Genomic DNA, 17210 nt, shown 5'->3' on the forward strand with positions numbered 1-17210 from the left:
ATTGACACGAGTGTTTGGGCACCATTCTCGACTTAAAAATTGCACTTATCTGTAGTGTAATGGTGCGGTCCAATATCATTGCGCAAGCGCAATACTGTAGCACGGACGGAGAAAGTTGACGATTTTTACGACAAACACAGTTTCACCCGTGAAAAATATGTATGCACGCTAGTTTCAGTCAGTATTAAACGTGTTTCCAGATACACTCTGATTACAACTATTGTATTTGATGGTATTTTAAACTTGTTGTCTTTAGTTTGTTAGTCGTCGTTTTAGTTGTCGTGAGTTGTCGTGAAGTGGGCCTGTTGACGCTAATTAGTATGACCGTTCCAAAGGTTGTCGTCGAAAACGAAACATATTGGCCGAAGAGAACTTTAGCTTGTTGAGTCGGTAGGTAACCGACTCATATACTTAAATGTGAGTTATCTTTTGACGGTGAATGTTTCAATTTCCTGACAATCCAAAGTTGTATCTTGTAAGTAAGGATTATCTATATTGCTGACTAAAACACACTTCGGTTGAATTAAGCGAATGAATAACAGTCGGAATATTAACACGAGGCCTAGGCTGCAGCTACATTCCTACACAACAGACTTGCATGGATTAGGAAGCCTAACATTCCATGCATGCTGGCTTTGTTAATGTAGATGTTAAAAGTGAGAATATTAATACTTTGGGCACCTAGCCTAATTGTCACTAGGCTAGACGGAGTTTCCATCATAATGTAGCCTAGGCTATTTCTGCCGAGTACTGTATGTAATTGCAGAAGCCACCTCAGTCTTACTCTAGTCTTAGACTCTTACTTCTTACTAGATTTAACTTTGTATTTGCAATATGGCTGAGCATGCCAGCAATGCCATTGGATAAGGGAAGTTAATGGAGTTTGTTTACAAATAACAGGCCAGACGACAGTTGTTTAAGGTTGTATAATTGCTTTTCATTCACTCCGTCAGTGATTTCCCCTTATCCAACAGCACGGAGCCCTGACAATTACGCTCCTCTTGCTCAGCCACATTACACAAACACTCAATGAACAGAATGCAGCAGACAGCTGATCATGAACTATGTTAGGAACCAACATTGATCATTAAGTTAAGAAACAAGCTGTTTTTCAAGCTATGTTTATGGTTAAACTACAATTTAGAAGAATGAATTATCATTTTAATCCATTAAAATATGTTGAATGACCGGCCTAATTAGTGAGCCCTGCTCATAATCAGGTTGTTAATTACCACTTTCAATGCAAGTTTGCACTGCACCGTTTCCCACAAAAGTAGAACGGCCAAAAACAGGTGGAATTTTACATATAATTACCCAAAATGTCATATATACTGGATAGGAAGGTTCAATATTTTGAAACATTTACACTTCATTCACTTATATGAGTAGAACCTATCTTATAGATGTGGAATAAACAGTTGTGAGAAGAGTTACATTAGAATTGACCCTATGGAGAAACAACTGAAAATTGGGTTCATAACAACTGTCATATAGGTCAAACTAGCTATGAGGAATGATGTGGGCATGTAAATTCCCATCGGTAGTGAAGGTAATAATTCTGATATTCCAGAAAACGGAGCTTAAGTGATCCATTTTCCCATTGTTCACCTGTCAAATCTATATCCATATGCAAAAACATAATGAAATTGTGGAGGTTCACAATTAACCAGACAAATTTTACATGAAGTTTAGAACTAATCAACTGTAGAAACTTTTTGCCTCAAATCTTCCTGATATTGAAAGAGATTGAGCCTTTTAAAATAATTTTCTTAAATTTGGTTGATCTGAAAGATTGTCCAAACATTCCCGTTTTTTTTTTTTAAATTGAAATTATTGACCATATAGCTAGTGAGAGCCACCATGAAACTTCAGTTTTTCAGACAATATATATTGAAGTTGTTGGCACCACCTAAAATTTGTCTTGGACTTAATGCTTGTGGGAAATAAGAAACATTTACAAGTATATTCTAGGTCCCTTGCAGTCTTTGTTGCTATATGATGATAATTAAACTCATGTGGTTATTAGTCTAGGAATACAGATATTATGATGAACCATTGTGATGGAGCCAACTATGAATCTAATTTAAGGTATTACATTCAAAGTTGGGTGTTCAGTTGTCCTTTTTTTCATTTGTCCAAGTGGTATACTTCATCATACAAGAAATGGACACTGATTGCTTTGATAGGGATTGTCAAGCCTACTGTACAGTATGTTGTAGAGGCAAACAAAACAGTAATTGTAACAAAGCCACCCCTGGCAGCTAAGAGAATTAAGAGCCATCAGGGTCCTCATTCCAGCATATATGCTCTTCAAGAATTGTGCAAAGAAAACAAAATTTGAAGTACCGAAAAACATTTGACATCTCCCACATATGCCACTACAGCCTATGTGTGGAGGTGTCACATCTCTCAGCAGAATCTTGCAGTGTAACAACAACAGGTATTGCAAGTTTTATGACTAGTTTATGTTTTTAGTTATACCATGTAGCTTGTACTCTCTCCCTCACTCTGAGTTGTGTTCTCCTCCTGTATGCACATAACGAAAACCAAATTATCCATGATGACATTCTCAACAATCCCATCACTACATTGGCTTGCAGGAACAAATGGAGTCTTACTTTTTGCATTACGCAGAGGGTTATTATATTGATGATCATATTCTGCAAAAAATGGAGTCTTGGGAGGCCACGAAGTTGCAGTGTCTCCTTTATACACCACTTTTCTGACATATCATTTTCATTGATTTCTTTCATTACAGGTCCAAACTGGTTGGCTGACTTCTCTAGTGTACTGACAGCAGGACTGAGAAGAGAGATGCTGCTGAGCAATCTACGAGCTGCACTTGAACTGATCGACATATGATGCAAGCCTGGCTGCAATGCAATGTTTAGTTCTGAAGGATTCTTGCCAGGTTTGCTACTTTGGTTTTAAACTTGATAGATTTGCAAAGAGTTCACTATTGTATCTACAGAGAGTGCATCCAAACACAACATTTGTTGCTGACCGAAGTCAGTCTCTTACATTCATATTTAACGTCCATGATTATGAATTGTCAATTGTCAATAACTCTGTAACTGGACGACATACATTAATCTTGGAGTGATATGAACTGGGACCTTATGGTTGGAAGGCACCAGCGTTAACCACTGAGCTAACACTCCACTTTGAATGAAGCCCCACAAATTCTTCCACATCAGGAAGAGATATAAGGAGGACCCTACATCCATTGCTTGTCTCTCATTGAGCCATCATAGCACTGTGATAGGCTCTTAATAAGACTTGCAAATTTACTTACCTGTGTCTTGTAGATTCTGTAAACACTATACCAATGCCTTTTAGCCATCTAATCAAATACCAAGTACCAAATCATTTGACATCTCCCACATATGCCGCAACAGCCTATGTGTGGAGGTGTCACATCTCTCAGCAGAATCTTGCAGTGTAACAACAGCAGAAGGTCTTGCAAGTTTGATGGCACTTGCCAAGGTCAGGGTCACTGGCCCAATTGCTTGCTTCCCTGAGTGAGTCATACTGTTTAAGATCATCACAGTGAGTGTGGATAGGACTCAGTTTAAATTACTGGCATCACTGATAAATGTTGTCATCTTCATCATCAGTGTAGTTTTACATCCTAGAGTAACTGTGGTCATGAATCAGTTGATCTCTTTAATAGATACTGGACTGGTTTATGTTTTTAGTTCTACCATGTAGCTTGTACTCTCTCTCTCTCTGAGTTGTGCTCTCCTCCTTCAGAATGCTCTGCCTCTCTTATGTAATTTATCATACTGTTGTTTTCTTTACATCAATTTCAGAGTCTGGAAAAATGTGCTATTTGAGCTCACCTTTAATCCTGCACCTTCCTGGCTATGGACTCTCCAGGCAGGTCCATTATTTGTGATGTGTATGGCACTGGGGTCCCTGTACTGACTGTTGGGTGAAAATGTGGTGCTGTGTTTTGGATTGGTCACCGTGAAAGCCTTATTGACTCCTCTGCTTTTTGAGTGGAAGTCTGAAAACAAGTCAACTATAATAGTTTGCTGCAGATGAGTGTCTCAGGTATTTTGTTAATTTTCCTGTCAGTGTGGGATATAAGAAGAGATCTCTTTGAAGCATTTGGCATGAATGGAAATTTGTACTTCCTTCCCCCCTTGCATACAAATGAATGCTTTGAGCAATATGAATGATTTCCACTGTAGCACTTTGCAAGGTTGTCCAAACATGTTGATAAAGCTTTCACAACTTTTACAGTGTTCATATTTGAGGTTTCTCCTACAAGCAGTCACCTCTGCCTGTATAGGGTAGGTAAAGTCCTCTGCAATGCACTTTTGTATCAAGTGCTTCTCAGTCACAGTTTTTGCAGGTAACATATCAGAGGAGAGTACTGCTTTAGTCAGTGCTCTGTGGAGTGACCTGTTTAAGTGTACTTGGTCTAACAGGTTCTCTGTTTCAGAATGAGTAGTTACGGCCATTGTTCTACTGAACCCTTTACATGCCTTGCCATCAGCATCAGTTGTGAGGCACTTGACCTTTAGTGGGTTCTTACCTGTAAGTAATTTGGATGCACAAATCTTTCCACAATAATGTTCATCTGTGATATTGGAATCTTTGCTGTACAGCCCTCATGGCCTGGACATTGTACCTTGTGACCCCTGCAAACCAATTAAGTACAACTTGTTATTGTGATGTTAACTGATAAACAAATTTCTCCATAGTGACATTCTCAACAATTACATCTCTGCATTGGCTTGCAGGAACAAATGGCATATTCCTCTTTGCATTACTCAGAGGGTTATTATATTGACGATCATATTCTGCAAAAAATTGGAGAGTCTTGGAGAGGCCATGCAGTTGCAGTGTCTTCTCAATTAGACCCCTCTTTTGTGCCATATCATTTTCATTCATTTCTCACATTACATGTAGGTCCAAACTGGTTGGCTGACTTCTCTAGTGTACTGAAAGCAGGACTTGAAAGAGAGATGCTGCTGAGCCATCTACGAGCTGCACTTGAACTGATCAACATCTGATGCAAGCCTGACTGCAATGCAATGTTTAGTTCTGAGGGATTCTTGCCAGGTTTGCTAATTTGGTTTAAACTTAACAGATGGGCAAGAGTTTACCTTTGTAGCTACAGAGTATGCATCCAAATACAACCTTAGAATCAAGTCCCACAAATTCTTCAATATCAGAAAGAGATATAGGGAGAACCCCACATCCATTGCTTGTCTCTCTGTGAGCCATCATAGGCTCTTAATAAGACTTGCATATTTACTAAACTGTTTCCTGTAGATTCTGCAAACACTTAGATTCTGCAAACACTTTAATGGCATTGGTATACCAATGCAATTATGAGCCATTTGATCAAGCTTGCCAACATGGTGCTTATTAGGTCTGAGCGCATGGTTTGTTGTGACTGAGTTGAAAATATCTCATGTCCTTTAAAGCAGCATTTTGCGTCCTTTTCTATGATTTTTCTCAACCTCACTGACTCCACTATGCCATAACGACATACATAACTAGCTTATCTATTTTTATTTTACTTCAAATGGTGGCATAAAAGTCGAAAAAATTGCAACTTTCAACTTTGTTGTTCTCCAAGATATTTTCCGTTGGGAACCCAATAAACCTCGCCCATAATATGAATATTTAAACACTACGAACGTCATTGACAGATACATAATATAACACCACGCTTGATTTGTGTACAGTCTATATGGCAGTTGTACCAGAGAGTTGCATAACAACTCCCTGGTTGTACCAACGCAAAGTCTTGCATCTATTTTTAGCAATGGCTCATAACTAAACCTGCATCTCTGATTGGTTGAATTCAAACTAGTGGGTTTGGGAACTGAATGCGATTAATTTTGTATGTGGATTACTTGCCAATTTAACGTTTTTGGCAGGGAAAAACTTGACTAATATCTTAATTTGCTGTTTTGTGATTTGATGTATGTAAAAAACTCGATGGACATGTCAAAAAAGTAGAAAACGGCGACCAAACACAAAATGCTCATGAATAAACATACTATTCACTGATTGGTGGAATTCAAACTAGTGGATTTAGAGATATGAAAACTTTGTCGAGGACACTTTTACTCGTTATCGACATAAATCGTTAATTACTCGCTAATTAACGCTCTTGGCAGGATGAAACTTGGATGGTATCTTAGTTTGCTGTTTTATGATTGATACATCTAAAAAAATCGATGCACATGTTAAAAAGGTGGAACAAAGCGACCCAACGCAAAATGCTGCTTTAACTGGTGAGTTAACTACTCTCTATATTCTTCTATGCTGAGCCTTGTATGAGCAGGTTTGCAAGAGGAAATAGTTGCCACATCTGAATCAGAAGGGCTAGGCAGTCTGGTTGGCATCATCTGTATGAGCTGTTAAGCCAAACCTGTTACCTGGATTAAAGGTTGTTGTTACACCTACGATACATGCCTTTCCTTCTACTCATTCTTCTAAATAATAATCAGTTTTTATCCTTAAAATACAACAATGTTCCATTGACCTATTCATTAGTTTTGTTTGTAAGCATTTATTGGAAGTCTAAGCAGTTGAATAGCTGCACATAGAACGATACAAGACAAGACTTACACTGAGAAACTAGTCAATATGATCGACTACAACTAGTTATAACATTGTTTGAACAGCGCCTCATTCTAGATCTGGTCACATCTAGTACACAGCTCTCCTGAGTACTTTTTGCACCAAAATCTGACAAAATACCTTTGAAAAGCAGTGCCGTTGAAGTAACATGTATATATTTTCTCTTTCATTACATGGCCACAGCTAAGTGCTAATGCTTACTGGATGCATTGCTGGGAGTGATCAAATTTTCAGAGAGAAGGCAGCCAACTTGTTTCAAGTTTCCCTGACAAAATGCCTATGACAAGCAGGACCAAAGTAAACAAGTAACTTTTTTCTCTTTCATTTTAGGGCCACAGCTAAATGCTCATGCATACTGGATTCTTTGAGAGATCCAATTTTAGAGGGAAGAAGGCCATCTTAGTGCTTATGCTTAATAATGGATGCTGGGAGTGATCAAATTTTCAGAGGAAAGGCAGCCAACTTGTTTCAAGTTTCCCACCAGAGTGAGTAAGTAGCACCAAACTGAGGGACTAGGGCTGTGAGTTTTCATTTAAAGACCTAAACATTTAAACGGCTGATTTTTCGTTCGTTTAAACGTTTAAACGTTTGCGAAAATCGTGAGAAAACGCCGAGCCAGGGCCCTGGTGGGGCAAAGACCCCGGAAAAGGAAAAGGAAATTTTTGCGTGTCTGGCGATAAAAAAATTCGCAGTTGAGGATGCAAAATACTGACAACTTTTTTAATTTAAATTGTCACGAAGCTGATGAAAAATTTTAAATGACAAGTTAGAGTAGCTATATTATGTTATAAAATGAAAAGAGATTTAATCTGTCTTACAATCTTTAAAAAGTTTAACTTACAGAACCTCCGATATTATGAAACAAAAAACGTTCGGCAAAGCCCCGTTTCTAGACTGCCTAACAATCAATAGCGCGCACTAAACGTACATCAGTTTACAACTGCAGTACGGTTTAACCGAACTTAAATACTACGGTAGGATACTGTACATGTGCTCAGAATTTTCCCAGATACTTTGCCAAACAACTGCGCTCATCCCCTGTCTAACACCTGTTTGTTAACATTTTTGGCACGTTTCCAAGAAACGTTTCATGGAGTATTCCCCATGATACACGAGGCACAGACTGCACAGTTCATACACGCAGCACAAGATATCAAGCTATGGCCATCTTTATGAAAGTAAACCTTGTAATAAAATATGTTTTAGGCCACACAGCATGATTAACTAATGCTAAACATTATTTCCATGTTCTTGTAGAAAACGTCAAGTTCGCAAAATACAATTAGTTGTGTTTTTGTAGTTACGTGAGATCCGTAACAAACGAGGTGGTTAGGCTATTTGCTATGCACTTAACTATGGTAGGACATTTTTTTCCCCGTATTTTGGAAATTCTAGAAAATACTTTCTTTTCCCCCTGCTTAACACCAGATGTCGTCTTACGGTTTATTCATAAATGGGTGTACTAGAGCCTTGTTTACATGACATTAGTTGCATTTACACGATATGCCAGTTTCGCGTGAATTTTTCGAAAGTGTTTTGCTGGATCTTTCGTAAAATTTGAAAGGACCGAACTTACTTTTCGTACACAATTGGCAATTTCTCTACTGGTTTTCCGAGTATTTTTTTACAATCTCCAATCGATACATTTCCTTTGATCATGTATTTGAACAACTATTACCAAGTCGAGTATTAGACCCGGTATTGTCTGGTCGGAGAGTTCAACGTGATGGATAGGGATTGTAATCATTTCGATCGAACATGCATTGACTGGATTATCTGCATCGCCGCTGTCGGCTCGATATAAAGTACACTTGTGCCGCGAATCAGGAAGTTTTCACAAAAGGATAACAGCATTCAAGTTTAAGCCATTCATATCGCCGGATAAATCGGTGGGTAACAATAGTAGGATTACGTTAGCGGTTTATGATTCGACTGATCGTAAGTTGTGTTGTTATTTCGCGTAGTAGACAAAATAAACACGGGAATTGATACGTGATTTTTGCCAATAATTTAATTTTCGGTGGATATCATAGTTTCGTTTAAACGTTCATCAGGTTTTATTAAACGTTTAAACGATGTTTCGTTCGTTTACACGTTTAAACGTGTAAACGGCACAGCACTATGAGGGACTGTGCTTAAAACACATTCTGTGGACCCAAGGACAATTTAGACATGCAGTAGATGCCAGCCATGCTGATGGAATGACTAAGCAGTATTTTATTGCATGCGTCCATGCGATTTGAAGTGAAAGGACGGAGGGGAGAGGGGTGGGGTGTAAGGTCAATGATGCAAGGGACAAGAGAAGTAGGGTTTCAGGAGCTGTTGTATCCTTCCAGAATTTTGGAGGTTTTCATAGACATTCCTGTATTTTCTAATGCAAATAGCTCTTTCAAATATTCTACTGCCCTAGCTTTTCCCTAAGTTGTCAAGTTTAGAGGATAAATCTGTCCTTCGTCTGGACAAACATCATATTTCTTTCCGCAGGTAGGCGTAGTCCCTCCATATATGATGGGCTGTAATTGTTGTACCCCCCCAATCCTTACTCCTGTGAGTCCTGTCACTGTACCTGTCCCAAATCCCTACCTTTCTCACCCCTCAGGAATCCATTTAACATTCAACTGTTAGACCACACTGCTACTACTGTAGTTGAACATTACGATGGAGTAATTGCACACAAGAATAATCAAAATAGAATATTTTGGTAAACAAAAGTTGATAATAGTTTATTATATTAACAGTATCAGTAAATGGAGCAACAATAAGCTGTAACAGAAACCAAAAGGGTAGGATGCAGAGATATTTATATATTGAAAGCTTTTATTAATGCAGTTTGGTGCCTTAAATCAGCAATTGCAGCTTTTACCTAAGTACCCAGTTTATTAATGTACTCTCATTAAGAATCCGAAGGGGCACAGCCACTATTTCAAGGTAGAGAATTCGAAATTGTCTTTGGTTTTCATCGAGATGGCAGGGCACTACGGCAACTTTGTAGTTTTAGTAGGAAAACAAGGCTATTTACATACACTTGTGAAAAGGCACCAGGGGGCATGGTTTCCAGAGTGAGAAAAAACATGTGGAATTGACAGAATTTTAAAAGCAACTTTTCTTTCAGTGTTTTTTTTAAAACTGTACATGAAAATCTTAACATTTCCCGCAGCTGCTCAATATTTACTGGCTCTTGGCGCAAATTTCACTGGAGTTTTGGACAGTCTTAGAGCCATGACTTAGATGATAAAGTTGTAGGATGATCAAGAGGGCACCTAAGGCATTGAAAGGGTTAAAGGGCATACCGCAGTTGTTGCTATCGGTGATGGATGATTTTTAAGCTCATTACCGCAAGAGGTATTTTGCCATCGACCTGCTTCCTGACGTACATATTCTTACGTTCATTGAGTGTGTTTTGTTTGTTCTTCTTTCACCCTTTGTCTGTCTACATTGTTGGTTCTCTTTTCTTTCATCTTCCGCTGCAGTTTATTCTCCCCACAAAAGGTCCCTATAGAAAATTTAGGAGATACGGCTCAGTCGGAGGACAAGCATGGCTCATCTCTGAACACGGAGTCCAGTGGTAGCGATAGTTACAGGGACATTTTAACCAGTCATAAGTAAGTTTCACTCTCTAAACATGTTTTATTTGAACCAAGGTTTTGTCAGCTGGCAACATATTATCTATGTTTTATTCTTTTGTAAAACAATTCAAAAATAAAAAACTGACTGGGAAAAGTAAATGCAATGTACTTTATTGAGACAAGTTATTGGATAATCCCAAACTGAATGTTTACTTACTATAAATGTAACTGGTTGAAAGGTAAATATGTGTCTTTTTAACGACATTTTAAACTATCTCAAGTTGTAAAGGATTGGGAAGATAAATAGAAGTCTATTTGGGGTGGGGGTGAGTGGAGGAGGGGTGGGCGGCTAAAATAAGCTGCTTGTAACGATATGATTTTTAAATTTACACTCTGAACAGTTGACTGTACTGAAAACTGCACAGTGCATTTTAAAGTAGACCACTATCTATTTCTTGCTGTAAAGCAGAACTGTTTGTGACTTTTTGTTGAGTTTGTTTTGATCTCATCTCCCTTCATGTAATGTATAGGGAGATGACATATTGTACTTCACCCCACATAAAAAATGTGAGTGAGTGAGTGTGTGTGTGTGCGTGAGTGAGTAAGCAAAATTAAATATGTCGCAAACTCCTCCTAGACCCAAATTCCTGTCAAGTTCAAGCTTGGTGAGTGGGTGCCTGACCATGTTAACTCATGCCTGCGTGATTGATGACGTCAAAGAGGTCGAAGGTCAAGAAATCTAAAAATTGGTTTTTAGCCATTTTCTGCATGCCAACTTGTTGGACAAAGGCATTAAACCACATTATATGTAGAGAATGAAGAGACAAAGTTTAAAACAAGACAGATTTAGCTGTTTAGGCTTGTAGTTAACTGGTCAATTAAGTTAAAGTTAAAGTTGGTCTAAATTGAGCAAAAGAGTGTGTCCTAGACTGTTAGTCCGATCAGGTTCAAACTTGGTGGGTAGGTGCCTGACCATATACTGTAAACTTGATCTTGGGTGATTGTCTAAATGTCATAGGTGAAAGGTCAAATACCCAGAAAGTGTAGCCATTTTCTGCTTGTCGGTATGTTGGAAAAAGTCATTAAACCACAAAATATGTGGACTATAATGGGACAAATTTTAAAGTAGAACTTATGCAGTTGTTAAGGGTCAATTGTAGATCCATTCCATCATAGAAGAAATGAGTACCATAGATTGCCATCTTGTAATTATGTTTTAATTGTAATAGATGCTAAGATCCCATAACAAGGGAGTTTATTAGGCAAGTTTCAGGAAAGATATGATTGATAAAGATGGCTACCTTCAAGGTATGCAAGGAATTAAGATGACTAATGAAGCAATCCATGACAGAATGAAGGTGAGATGACAAAACTATTACTTAATGGATCATTCAACTGTCAATTTGAGTATAGTAATTAGTTTAATGTAAGTTTAATTGCTTTGTTCAAGGACTGTCCTAACATGTTAGTGTTTAATATCATCAGATGTTAAATTGCGACTAACATGCAACATCATGTAACATGTTGAAAATTTCAAGTTTCATTGCTTACACTACATTTCGTGTTTAATAGAATGCTGATTGAAACTACCCACTGCTGTAGGTGATGAAGCATTTGGTGTTTAATCCGCAAGCTCCAGCTCATTCATTGGGGCTTAAATTCAACTCCTACCCAGATCTCAACGAAGAGAGTAAGTGACGTCAGCTCCTGTACAAGACAATAGCATAAGAGACGGTGGTATGAACAGACCTTATGGGGAAAAAGTTAACACGCCATTTAATGAAAGTGAAAATATTCCCCATCTTGGTGGGGTGGCATTTTTTTTTTCCATTAACAGAATCTCTAGTGTTATCATCAATATAATGATAAACAAAATGGAGAAACTTTCAGCACATGTATTCAAAATAGTTACAAAACACTTACTTATTGCCTCTACTCCACCCTCCACTTTAATATTCTGGCTTTGCTTTCTGATTATGTGCAGGTTTGAGATGTAGTACATTTCTCCATCCGTGTTATTGTCAGATAATGAAATGAGAATAAGAATTAATAAAATTGTAAAAGAAATGTTTCCTTCCTCGACAGCATGACTTCATATCCGTCACTTCTTCAGTATCTACCTAAATGACAAATGTAGGCTGAATTTAGGCACAATAATGTCGTAGTCCACCAGAACAAGATTAATTTGAGATTTTACACTCTCACACTGCTGATCCAGTTCCAAGCTATTCACCGTTAAAATATGCTAAACCTCCGGTATGTTCCTTTAAAGGCTAACTTGATGATGTTATCAGCTCTTTTAGAACAGGCTTTAATGTTAATGTTAAGTTTTGTTAACCCATTGCTTTACATAAATTCTTATAACTCACTCAACCAAAGCATGTTCCTTTAACTTGATATTAAAACAACAACACCCTTGCACCCATTGAATGAAAATTAAACATCATCTATCCAAAAGTTGACAAATTTGTACTACCACTGTAAACATGTCATTTGAGACAGGTAAATCTCTTTTTATCTCAATACATTACATGTATAGAGATATTGTAACAGTAAGTGGGACTCTCTCTTCTCTTAAAAATTTTTCAGCGTCTTCATACAAAGTTCTTTTTCTCTGGAATTTCCAGAGCAAGCATATATCATATAGGCCAACAAAAGTTACTATTTTTTATTCCAGAATTGTATCTCATTCTATGACTTTTTCACCGATTTATGTCCAAATTTGGCCAAATCACTCTGAAAAACAGTTGAAATAAGGCCTTTTTGCACACGCTCCAAAACTTGTTTGTTTCATTATTTTTGATGATTAAGCCCCGCCTCCAAGTCTTGTGTAGCAGATTGGCTATGACTCAAGCCCCGCCTCCAAGTCTGGTTTGTAGCAGATTGGCTATGCCTCATGGCAGCTACATGTTAGATATACGAAAATGGTCACCCTCACGACCAATTTACTGTACTGTTGTGAGATGCTGGCACTGGTCGTGTATTGCACACTAATTCCACATACACATTGTTGTGCATTTAATTTATATTAGGACTTCGTCTGTTTATAGCTCCATGGTTTTAGTAATATCAATTTAAGGATTGTTCTTCTGTTCAGGTAGTTTTTCAGAGCAAGAGTCATGATAAGTTTGTTTGATTGCCCATCAGGTATTTTGTATAATTACGTATACACTTTGTTGTGCTGCTGAAGGCTACAAGTTTAGGCTAGGCCTAATGCATTCTATATTAGGCCTTCATTTAGTAATAGCCACATTAGCATTGTACTGGTGGTGTTCAGGCAGTTTTGGGCCATGGTACAGTAAGTTTGTTTGATTGCCTTACAGTGTGTTTTAATTTTTAAGTTAAGTTTCCAACTTATATATTAACTGTGACTCCATAAATTTAACATAATGTTAATGGGATAATACAACAACTATTCATTTGGAATAGAGTGTATATTGTGCATTTCTATAATGAAGCATCATTATGAATTAACAGCTTGTTTGGTATGTTTCTTTAACCCCCCCCCCCAAAAAAAAAGAATTAAAAACAAAAATTATAAAGATCTATCACATTTTATTTTCACTGGAGTATGTATAAAAGAGGAGCCGGCCATAGCATTACAACTTTTATAAGACTATAAAATTTGGATAAGGTTATGTTTTATTTATAAGGATATAATAAGGTTATAAGAAGTATGTTTAGCTTTCTTTTGAACCTGTGATGTTTGACATCAAATATACAAAGAATTAAAAGAAAATACTAAAATGGAGAGGAACTGGGGTGGCTATTAGGGGAGGAGGAGGCCACCCATCACTTTCAATTTAAAACTTATATTCTACATATGTACATTATTTTTTCCAAGTCATAAATCCACGAAATCTTCATGTCAAAATTATTGAGATAGAAAAACGTGGGTTGTTTTGATAATTGGAAGTGTACACAGTTTTGATGGTAGTCACCACTACAGTCTACAGTAACCTACAGTAGGTCGATAGGCCTAGCTTTCTCAAGGCGGGCATCAAGAATATAGTCGAGTTTTTCGCCTCTTCTTATTTGACTGTTGCCATTGACGTCAAACTATATGACCAAAAATATTATATATATTGATATTGATAATTGTAGAGACAGAGCAAAGATATGAAACTAGGAATCGAAATTAGAACTTCCAGTATTGAGATACTGCATCATTGATGCTCTTGTTGTGATTTTGTGTTGGATCTGAGGAACTGAGCTAAATGGTTAAAGTATTAGACTAAAAAGTCTTGTCACTCTAAACCGATGAACCTCGGCAAATTAATGGGTCGTTCCCTTAAAAATTAAAAGTGGCATAAAAAATCCAGCCTGGCCTTATAGCGCTGTTTTTCAACTGTTCACAACAAATTAACTGAGGTTTGTTAAACTTTGTTTCTAAAGTCATCTTTTTTATGAATTTTTCCTTCATGTCTTTCGATTCAGATCCCTTCTCTAGTTTCATTATGGACATGAAAGCCTCCATCTCACCTCCGAGTAAAGTACGGTCTAACTCTTACCAGATCAGGAAAGGCTTACAAGACGATAACCTCCTGAAGGCAGAAGAAGACAGAAAAGTTTGTTCCAATTCTGGTAGCGACGTGCCGAACGCTTCATCAATCCAAAGTGACAAGCCGATGGAAGTTTCCTCCAAAGGGATTAGAAATAGGACTAAAGTTGAAGAAGAATCGGAAAGTGATTCGATCCAGCTACCAGATAGTCTTGCCGGTCTTGAACTTTCAGGATCACAAACTTTTGAGCCACCGATGTTGCAGCTTCTTAAAAGATATATTTATTATTATTATTTGTTTCATCACATAGTATTACAAGGTGAACAAGACAATATAAGTACAAATAAGTAAAAAATGTGAAAGGAAGTCAACTAAGAAACCCTTTTGGGCTTAATCGAATAGAGTACTACCTATCTATATGTATATATATATATATATATATATAGGAATATTAGGAATCACAAATGATTTCGAGTTGGTTAGCATCAAGTTTGATCTCTATAGTAAGGCAAAATATGTCACCAAAAACAGAACTAGTATTGTTCGATACAGGTGACAAACGCCTACAGTGGAATCACGACCTTCCTTACCGGTTTCGAACCTCTGGACATACAATCAGCATCCATAGCCTAGTGGTTAGGGTGTCCGCGTACAGAGCAGAAGGCCCGTGGTTCGAATCCCGGTGGAGGCTGAAAGTTTTTTCACTGTTCTTGATTTTCCAACTCATTACGATTTTCATTTATATATATTTATTTGCCTTTGTCGTTTACCTCCATTGCATAAACATAAAGTCTGTTCGAAGTATCTCTTTTGAGATCCGGCTTTAGGAATCACAAATGATTTCGAGTTGGTTAGCATCATGTTTGATCTCTAGAGTAAGGCAAAATATGTCACCAAAAACAGAACTAGTATTGTTCGATACAGGTGACAAACGCCTACAGTGGAATCATGACCTTCCTTACCGGTTTCGAACCTCTGGACATACAATCAGCGTCCATAGCCTAGTGGTTAGGGTGTCCGTGTACAGAGCGGGAGGCCCGGGTTTGAATCCCGGTGGAGGCTGAAAGTTTTCACGGTTCTTGATTTTCCAACTCATTACGATTTTCATTTATATATATATATATATATATATATATACCAGTATATATACCAGTATATATATATATATATATATATATATATATATATATATTGTATATATATGTAAGCTTTTCTACTTCTTGTTTTTGTATCACCATGTGTGTATATATTGAAGCACTAAGATATGCGGTTTTTTTTCCTTGAAATAGCAAGGGATAAAATGGAGAACACTGTTATGAAAGCTGTACTTAAAACACTTGAAAAACTGCTTTCCTAAATTTTAAGGAACAGTTTGGCAGAATTTTTTTCTGGGGAAATCTATCTTTATTTCATGCATAGTCTTGAATACTTCTGCAATACCATAAAACCATATCTGTCCTGCACCTAAAAATACCAGGTTTTTTTCTCTCTTGCATGTTTTCAAAAGTGCTCTTCCAAGGGTATCGTGTTGAAAATTTTCTAAGATTTACAGATGGAAATTATGAAAGGATTTTCGTTAAGGATGGTCATGTGATGATGCTAAAAGATAATCTAATGCATAAAGAGTCTGTAAATTCATAAGAGAGGAATTTTCAATCTTTGATTGATTCCTAGCCAAAATGCAAAAGGGAATCTAGGCGTGTATGTATGCAGGTAAACGTATTTATATGTGATGTTCCAACTTGTAAACAGAATGACTCACCAAGCATAATCTTGCATGAATTTCAGGAAAATTAGGATGTAAATTTACAGCAATGAATTCTTTGGCTGCTCCAGTTATTGAGCGGAGTCAAAGGTCAATTGAGGTCATCAGCGGCCAAAATACAAAAACCTTATAGTCGAGTTTAGTGAACATCTGTAGCATCGGTAAAATGTCATAATTAGGTGGTAGGTCCCCCTCACTGAGCATTACACTTTGAGCAGTTCTGTTAAGAGGTCAAATGTAAATTGGAGTCATCAGCTTCCAAAAGCCTGAAATCCTTGTCGACATAGCTTCAAAATCAAAGCTGTGATTATCCTCATGCTCAGAAATGTACAAGAACTGAATGTTCTATGAAGAGGTCAAAGGTCACTTAGGGTCAAATTCTGACCACCTTGATCAGGCGCGTATCCAGGGGGGGGGGCGTTGGGGGCGCGCTCACCCCGGGTAAGAAAAAGAGGAGAGAAAAAAAGAGAAGAAAAAAGGGGAAAAAGAGGGGAAAGAAGGGGAGGAAGGAAGGGAAAAGAAAAAGAAGAAATAGAGGAAAAGGAGAAAAAACGGCAAGAAACCGGGAAGAGAAAGAAGAACAGTGACATAATTACAGGGCTGATCCCTATTATACACACAGGGTAGCCTGTGAAGGATCGATGATTTCGGAAGGGGCGTGCGCCTCCTTACACCGACAACTCCATTTTGACATTTTCATATTTCCTCTCTCACTAATGTGTGTATGTATATATATATATATATATAAATATATATAAATATATATAT

General features: G+C 37.5%; 1 long non-coding RNA gene across 4 annotated transcripts; it reads left to right on the plus strand.

Moving 5' to 3' along the window:
* The first annotated feature begins 113 nt into the window (after positions 1-113).
* Positions 114-16971, plus strand: LOC139963020 (uncharacterized). 4 transcript variants are annotated; one of them, XR_011791471.1, is made up of 8 exons: positions 114-475; positions 2759-2911; positions 3813-4056; positions 4921-5073; positions 6940-7098; positions 10080-10211; positions 11449-11865; positions 14613-16971. It is a non-coding gene; the product is annotated as an uncharacterized lncRNA (long non-coding RNA). The 4 variants fall into 4 exon arrangements; XR_011791470.1 differs by having other exon boundaries at positions 114-390; XR_011791468.1 differs by having other exon boundaries at positions 114-417; positions 14613-16970.
* Positions 16972-17210: the final 239 nt, after the last annotated feature.

The sequence above is a fragment of the Apostichopus japonicus genome, chromosome 21 (genome assembly GCF_037975245.1).
Source record: "Apostichopus japonicus isolate 1M-3 chromosome 21, ASM3797524v1, whole genome shotgun sequence".
Classification (NCBI taxonomy): Eukaryota; Metazoa; Echinodermata; class Holothuroidea; order Aspidochirotida; family Stichopodidae; genus Apostichopus; species Apostichopus japonicus.